The sequence below is a fragment of the Oscarella lobularis genome, chromosome 16 (genome assembly GCF_947507565.1).
Source record: "Oscarella lobularis chromosome 16, ooOscLobu1.1, whole genome shotgun sequence".
Taxonomy (NCBI): Eukaryota; Metazoa; Porifera; class Homoscleromorpha; order Homosclerophorida; family Oscarellidae; genus Oscarella; species Oscarella lobularis.
The window spans coordinates 865,766-873,938 of record NC_089190.1 but is presented as its reverse complement, the minus strand read 5'-3'; the positions used below and the strand labels follow the sequence as shown (position 1 = coordinate 873,938).

The 8,173-nt window shown below is 46.3% G+C and overlaps 1 long non-coding RNA gene across 1 annotated transcript; it reads left to right on the top strand.

Annotated features, from left to right (window-relative positions):
* The first annotated feature begins 7,250 nt into the window (after positions 1-7,250).
* On the top strand, positions 7,251-7,783 carry LOC136196457 (uncharacterized). Its single transcript, XR_010672201.1, has 3 exons — positions 7,251-7,321; positions 7,376-7,447; positions 7,512-7,783. It is a non-coding gene; the product is annotated as an uncharacterized lncRNA (long non-coding RNA).
* The last annotated feature ends 390 nt before the right edge of the window (positions 7,784-8,173 follow it).

Below are 8,173 nucleotides of genomic sequence, written 5' to 3'. Positions count from 1 at the left end.
TACTATTCTTATTCTCGTATTGTCATTCGTCGGTCACAGTTAGGGTTAGATCTGTGGTGGCAGCATAGATTTAACAGTTATATCTACGTATAGTGGCGAGGCCCGCAATGAGCTCTATTGTGTGCTTAGTACACTTTTCCATCAAACCTCATTCTCAACATGCGTGCAGAATTATACGGGCCCGATTGAACGGACAAATCGCGTCTTCCTGCATAGTCTAGCTAGCCGCGTTTGCTCAACTGTCTGGTGAGCGTTTCGTCAAGTTTCATCTGATCAAACAATAGGACGCCCTCTATACTGTTTAATCGAACGGAGATACGCATAACGAAAGGATATCATTTGGTTCTGCTCATAGAGTACTTTTTGGCGTGCAATATATGTTTTAAAGACTTTATCTGAATTTTTTGTAGAGAGACGTTTTTCCTAGAGAAAAATCGGCTTTACGTTTGAGAGTTCCCAACAATTTGCCTAGTTTTGGAATCTCCCTTTCGAAATAAAAACCACGAATCCGTCGTCTTATTAGACCTTCCATCAAAGCATTAGTGTCTGGGACAGACACGGTCTGTGCACGGTCCGGCCAAATCAATTTTTTCATTGACATTTAATTTTTTTAATTCTGCAATCAAATTTCCTGATCACTTTTTCTTCACGTCAATTTTGTAGCTTGCTTTTCAATTTTTTGAATCAATTTTAATTTCAATTTCATCGGTCAATTTTTACTTAAAAATGTTAGCATCATTTCTACCGCGTTTTCCGCTTCCTTCTTCGCGAAGTCAATTTCGAAAAATTGAATTTCAAAATTGATCTGTAGAGAATTGAAAATTGCACCAGAGGGTGGCATGTGACACGTTACAAAGTGACATATGCACCATCCTCCGCACTGCTGTACGTGACGCCGTCTGCTTCAAGATGGACGAGCAGACTGTAAGAAATCTCGTGCTTGTCGAAGGCCTCACACACCAGCAGATCGCTGATCGCCTTCAAAGAGAGAATCCCGGAGCTCGGGGGCTCAGTGCGCGCAGTGTACGCCGGTTTTGCGCACAGTACAACATTCGTCGAACAACTAGGCTTAGCGACGTACAAGTTCAAGTAGTGCGGCAAGCTGTATCTCAGGTTTAGCAGGGTCATTTAAGCCCAGGATTTCGCTACATTGCTGCTTTCTCTTAAGGTTGGGCCGGTGTACGGACGACGAACGGTGCAGGGTCTACTGTGTAGTGATGGCATTCGAGTGGGCGAAAACCGTATTGGCCGCTCTCTAGCTTGAATTCAGCCCAGCTACCACAGAGCAAGACAGCAAAACACAGCCCGTCAGACCAACCCCATTCCATACCATGCAGAATATTTTGGTCATAAAGTGCATATCGACCAGAATGAAAAACAAGCCCTCAACTACCTGGCTCAAAACGGCGTCATCGATCTAGAAGACGACATGAAAAAATTTGCCGCATCATTCGTTGCAATTATGGCGGCAAGACACGGAATTCAGTCGTTCGTCTCAGCATTCAACCACCGCAGAATTCCAGGAAAAGGCGTCCCCTTGGAGCTGAGGAGGAGGAATTCAGAAATAAGAACTCTGCCTCCGAATGTGTTGCCGTCAGAGCGGGATGCCATTCGTAGTTATCGAGCTAGTGGCGGGACTTTGAGAGAATTCAGTCCTTTTGGAAAAGATCCTCTTGCAGGGCACATGGGAGCAATAAGAGAAAGAAAGATCCTGTTGGAGAGAGCCGTAGGCGACGGCAGTGTTCCCTTTCAAGAGGCTGTAAACAGAGACTACAGAAATTTCCAGAGAGCAATAGCGGAATTTATCAGAATCACGCATGATTTGGAATCCCAAATCTAGAACTGAGCGAATAGCCAATAGACCTTATTCGACTTAAATGCGCATGTGCTGGAATGTTTGTATAGTTACCCGTACGCGTAACTCGCGTTAAAGTAATGGAGTCGTTTTCCTTCCCTTCTGTCACCTTTTCGGGGCCCGCTGCTTGGTCGTCCACTTCGAATACTTTCTCCTGTAAGTACACCTTTATCTGAGCCATGGAAAAAGATAGTAGGCTCAACAAAGACGTCGTCTGGGCTTTGGCGGAGGCGTCACCGCCTCATTTCTTAAATTATTCCGGATGTAGAACACCTTGTAAAAAACGCTATTTGAACATAAGCTGTGAATCCTACGTTCAAGATATAAACCGAAATGTCACGGTCTTGCATTGGAAAAGTTGTTCTGAAATTTGCTAGGGCTACTTTTTCTCAGAAGACTGAAAACAGACGAACTTATGTAAGGAAATATTGTGAAACAACGAGGAGTGGAAGGGTTCCAGACGCTTAAAAACACGCTTAGAATGTAAAAGATAAGTCGTTTGATATATTAATGAATGACGAAAGCAGCACAGGAAAGAAAGGAAAGAGGTAGAGTAGTTTGTCACCTCCCGCCTCAAGACCTATACAAACTTCAAGATGGCAACCCGCATGCGCACTTAAGTCGAATAAGGTCTATTGATGTTATTCATGCTGTCGCTTGATTCATATGATATGAACGCTGACACTAAAAGTAACACACGTCTATGACATCCACCTGGACGACTCACAACAACAAACAACCATTCACGACTCACAACAACAATTTAACCATTCATGGTTCTGCTCTGCGGCCATGCTATTGCAACGCTACAAGCAAGGCGTCCAATCCTCTCAGACTGATGTAGGCGTCGTCATCTGGTGTGACACTTCGGCAAAAAGGACACTGACGTCTTGTTTGAAGTGCCTGGGCCAGACACGTATCGCAGTCCACAATTTGCCCACAATCACTGTAGACTTTTATAGGCCCGCTGAGCTTCTCGTGACAAATGCAACACTTCAGGCACTCTCGCGCAATCTCAAGCACCTTGGCCAAATTGTCGATGACTTCCTTTTGAGTAGCCAAAAGTGACTCAATCTTTTCCGATATGTCGTCTATTTTTGCCGAAAGGTTTGCTCCAGTGTCTGACTGTTGAACAGCAACAGCAACAGCAGAATTGGGAGAAGCGTCGGATGCTGCTGCAGGCTCACTGGGATTTCCATCAGAGACAGGTGAGTCATTGATTTGAACGACCTGATGAGGATTCTCAGGAGAAGACTGCGGCGAAGGAGATATTGCTCGTGTGCGTCGACGTGGAGGAGGAGACGGAGACCAGCCGTGTGGAGAACTGTAGCGGCGGCACGGCGAATCGTAGCGTGGTGCTGGCGACCTTGAACGGAGTCTAGATCTGAACCCGTCGTTGTAGTACGATGGCGACCTTGTACGTCGTCGTGAGCCTTCGTATCGCATTCCTCGCCGTCCCCTCTGCTGCTTGTAGTGAGTGCCAATTCCACTTGGACCTGCCTCCTGGAGAGAACGCCGATCTGCACTTCCTGATAAATCACTGTAGAGATCTTCGGTGGTGTCAGCGTCGTCATCGTTGTAGCACGGAAGGTCAGACCTTGGAACGGCGAAATACTTCCGACTGCCAGTTTTCCAGAAATCCAGTCCTAGGGATCAAAATTCTAACATTATCATCTCTTTCTGTATTCTGTTGCAATGCCGTACTTTGAGTAGCTTCACTCTCGTTTATCGGAAGGAAATTGGCCGTACACAGTTCGAGGCTGTCGTCATTAAAAGCTTTCCTCATACGCGAGACTATCACTGGAACAGATGCCGACTCCTCTTCAATTTGGATGTACTCTTGCCTTATTTCACTGTATGCCGGCGTCATTTTTCCTCCTCTTCTGTTCCATCCTCGCACGCGAATGAGCGTAACCTTGCACGTTGCCACGTCGACTTTTCGTTTGCTTCGGGGTCCTCCGCCAAGTAAGCCGGAAGGCTGCCAATGATCAGGCTTGTGCCCTGCAACACTCCTGACCACGAATGATGGACCAGTTCGACGTTTTGCAGCTGAAAATGACGGTAGCGGTAGTTGCAGTGGAAGACTGCCACTGCCCGCTGATGGCGACCCTCCGACAGCAAACTCGTCCGTGAACGAAAATTCCGCTAGCTCAAAGGCTCCTTCTTCGTTGGGGAATACAACCCGCTCACTGGAAAGATGCGTCAAGTACACTGACGTCTGGTCAAGCTAAAGTTGGGTTTGCAAGTGAAGCCGCCTAGGCGTACACGCTCATCATGCAATCACCTGAAAAACGGTGCCAATGTGGCTACTTGTGCATTCCCGGGGACCAAATTTAAGCCGTTTCTGGCGATGTAAGAGGACGTAGGACATGACCGCAAGGAGAAAGAGATGTGATGCAATGTGACACTACAGGATAGTGCATATGTCACTTTGTAACGTGTCACATGTCACCCTCTGGTGCAATTTTCAATTCTCTACAGATCAATTTTGAAATTCAATTTTTCGAAATTGACTTCGCGAAGAAGGAAGCGGAAAACGCGGTAGAAATGATGCTAACATTTTGAAGTAAAAATTGACCGATGAAATTGGAGGTAAAATTGATTCAAAAAATTGAAAAGCAAGCTACAAAATTGACGTGAAGAAAAAATTGATCAGGAAATTTGATTGCAGAATTAAAAAAATGAAATGTCAATGAAAAAATTGATTTGGCCGGACCGTGCACAGACCCGACACCAAATTTCCACGTTTTAAGTATTTTGGCAAAACTGCTTACGTCTTCCTCACTTTTTGTTTAGCAAGTGAATTTTTCATCAATTGCTGAGAAATCCCCATTGCTTCAGAAGTGCAGTTCAACACGCTCTGAAGGTTCGCGACATTTCCCAGTTGCTTCTCTTTTTCAAAATGATCGTGCAACTTTAGGGTAACGTCTTTAAACTATCTATCTATCTTATGCGGCCGTTTGCGAGGCCGCGGTTCAGCCAGGCTGTAGCCAGACCTAAGAAGGTTTGGTGACTGACAGGCTAACATCATCGTTGGTTACATTTGAAGAACGCGTCCGTGTTGGATTACCCTTAGGTTAGAAACTGGAGCAGAGATTTCAGCCTCGCTTTGTGTTACGCATACTATTGCGTACTCGATTACAAACACATGCCTGTTTACCAAAAACACAGCTTCCAGCAAATATTAGAAATAGTAGTATTGGAGGTGAGGCCTGCCCAATGACTGTATCCAAAACCAAGTGGTGATTAAGCTTTTTGGATAAGGATGGCCGCGGTAAAACTGACCGTGATAATGTAGCGCAATCAATAGCCCTAAAACCGCCTCTTTCTCCAGGCGACATATTATGGGTGAACGTAGTTTAAGACTAAATCGTTCAGAAAGACAACCTGGCGCAGAGCTTTCTAATATCGATAAGTCTCGCCTAAAGCAAAAAGCAAAGCTTTTTGAAACGCTTAGTCCAAGTGTTTCTTCTTCTAAGGAAACTCTTAGGGCGCTCAGAATTCTGTATAACACTAAAAACGACAAACGTGCATAATCATTTCAATTACATGCTTTTTCGACGGAATAATATTGCTCTTGGCTCTTCCTTATCATCTAAAACATCTTTTATGCACTAAACGCCTAAAGTAACAAAGCATTGAAAATCTACAAGTTTTATTTTAACTCGATTGGTACTTCGTACTTCATATTTGTCATTTTTCCAAATAATTTTACTAAGATAGCGTTTATAGATTTAAATTCAAAAGCCTTGAAGGTTTATAAAGGCCTATTTTCATACCGTACAATATCTCGTGCAAAAACTTTCGAATATTCTTTCTTCGTTTTTATGCTTTCTCCCGTTTATAGCGCTTCTCAGAAAACTGCAAATTGCTTCAACAAGCGGAGAATAGCGCCACCATAGTTGGCCTGTCAAAACTCTTTCTACTGCAGGAAGAGAAAAACAGAAGCCACGATCGCTGTTTTAAAGCTTGAAATTCAAACCGAGCGCAATTACTATGGAAGAACTCTAATTTTGGTTTAATTAAGACATCATGAGCCACGTAGTGACCATAAATACACACACTAATTCTAGCCGATTCTTCAGCTTCTCGCTCGAATTCTTCTCTTCGATGTAGTTCAAATTGTCGATCCTAAAGTGACATCGAGACATTGCGCTATTTCAAATAGCCGTGCATAGTTTTACGGCCGTAAGTCGGTCGAACCTACCTGCAGGCGAGATAAATTGTTAGATAAATGTAAGTGGTGAGCCACCGCCGGAGCGAGTATACTAACCTCTGCGACAGCGAAAGCCACGCTTTCCAAGCCTTCGCTATCGTCCAGGCCCGACCTCTGCGAGACGTTGCTTTTGCAGAAGAAGAAGAGAGGCCTCTTTCACCGGGGTAAAGCGAATGCATAACTCGGCTGATATCGACGTGCGTTGCTCCTGCGGCCACTGGAACCTCATGCAGTCAGACTCAGTGCAATCTTTTGATTTCGTGAGAGCTTTGTTGTCGTACAGTGTTAATTAGCCGCTAACGTTTTGTCTTTTGTCTTGTTAGGCGTCTTTGGAGTCAAAGGTCAAAGGGAATACTCGAGTCGACCCAATCGCTTTCATCGAAGTTGATGAGGCCGATGAGCTGTCCTCTTTTTCTTACGGAGTCATGAACTCTGTTTAAAAAAGCTTGGAGTTCTATAGATTTGTAGATTATTCATAGGGCTAAAAGTTGGCGTTTTTATTTACCTGGTATAAGGGAAAATGGGGCTATTTGTGCTATATATTTCTGTTGCCAAGATGAAGCGTCACCATGGAGAATGATGATGAACAGATGTCCCGTCCATCCACGCAGCTTTCACGTGCGGTCACGCGACTGCGGTGTAGCAGAATTCACGCGATCTCTATCTATGAGTTTTCACACTTTCTCTGATAGGAAGCACTCCCTTGGTCTGTTTGTGCGACACTCATTTTCTCCGCTTGAAAATCGACGAGAGCGGACGCTTCGCGCGCGCGCTGCGCTCTTGCACGCGCGCTCGCGGCGCTCTCGCACGCACCTCGGATCCAGCGCCCTCACGTGAGCTTCACAACTCCATAAAAGGTCACCTGTTCCCACGATTCGCGCGAGTTCGCACCCTCTCTTATTCGTTATTTGCGCGTGATCGCAGCGTCATTCTCGCCATTTCTCGGCTAAAGCGATCAACAGAGCGGACGCAGTCTGGTCCGCTCTCTCGCCAACAGGCGCCACGCCAACGTTTACTTCATTCGCCGGGGCTGCCGAGAAAGAGGCTTCTCGCCGCGAGGCGAGCCTCTAAAGCCAATCAACAAGCGAAGGGGATAGCGGAGTCGGACGGTAAGTGAAGCTAGATGACGCAATTTCGTAACGAATCGAGCTAATTGCGCGCTTTCTCTCGTTGCAGCGAGTCCCCGTGCAGTCCTTGCGAAGAACTGCGCCCTGGGCGAAAGAAGAAAAACGCCGCGTGGCCGCGCGACGGTAAGTCCCGTCGCGCGTCGCGTCGCAATCGACTAATCGCTCTTTTTTTTGTAGATCGTTGCGCTGTGCGAGCGATCAACGCGCGTCGGACGCATTTGGACTCGGCTACATCGTCGCTCGTCGCTGGTAAGTAGCACGACGCGGAATTGTCATTTGGACGTGCGTAATTGAATCTCCCGTTTCCTTGCAGCTGTCAAACGCCTTCCGCACGTGCCAAGACAACCGGATGCAATGTGACGTTGACGAAGACGTGACGTACGCGGAGATGTGACGTAGACGAAGATGTGACAAGGGAAGACACGCCTATGAGGTTTTGTGCGTAATATACGGGCCCCTGTGGTGTAGGCGTACACGTAAGGGCGGGGTTCTCTGTGACGTCACATCTAAGCGATTGCACGTTGCCGTCGTTCGAGGGCCCGAGTCGTAGCGCACCAGGGGGCGGGAGGGCGCTCGTGTGCCTGACGGCGGCTGTTAACAGCATGACGCTTAATCCATGATACTCTTACCGCATGTACGCCATATAGGAAATATGTGTCCTCGCGCACATGTACGCCTCCGTGAAAATATCAAATATTAGGATCCACTAATCGAATCAAAATGTAATTAATGTTACGTATAAATTTTCACAATAATGTGCGTGGCAGAGAACGTAGTTGGGACTGCATCATCATTCTGCGCCGGCGCGCAGCTACCCTTGGGGTATGCATCACTACGATAGTATGCACGGGTCCATGCATCCCTTGCACTAAGGTTTAGGGCAGCTGTCAGTAGGTAGGGCGGATCCAAATTTGCTCTGGGTGAGTGAGCATGAGATAGGTTATAGTGTAGTTAGGCCTGACCCCTAACATGCTG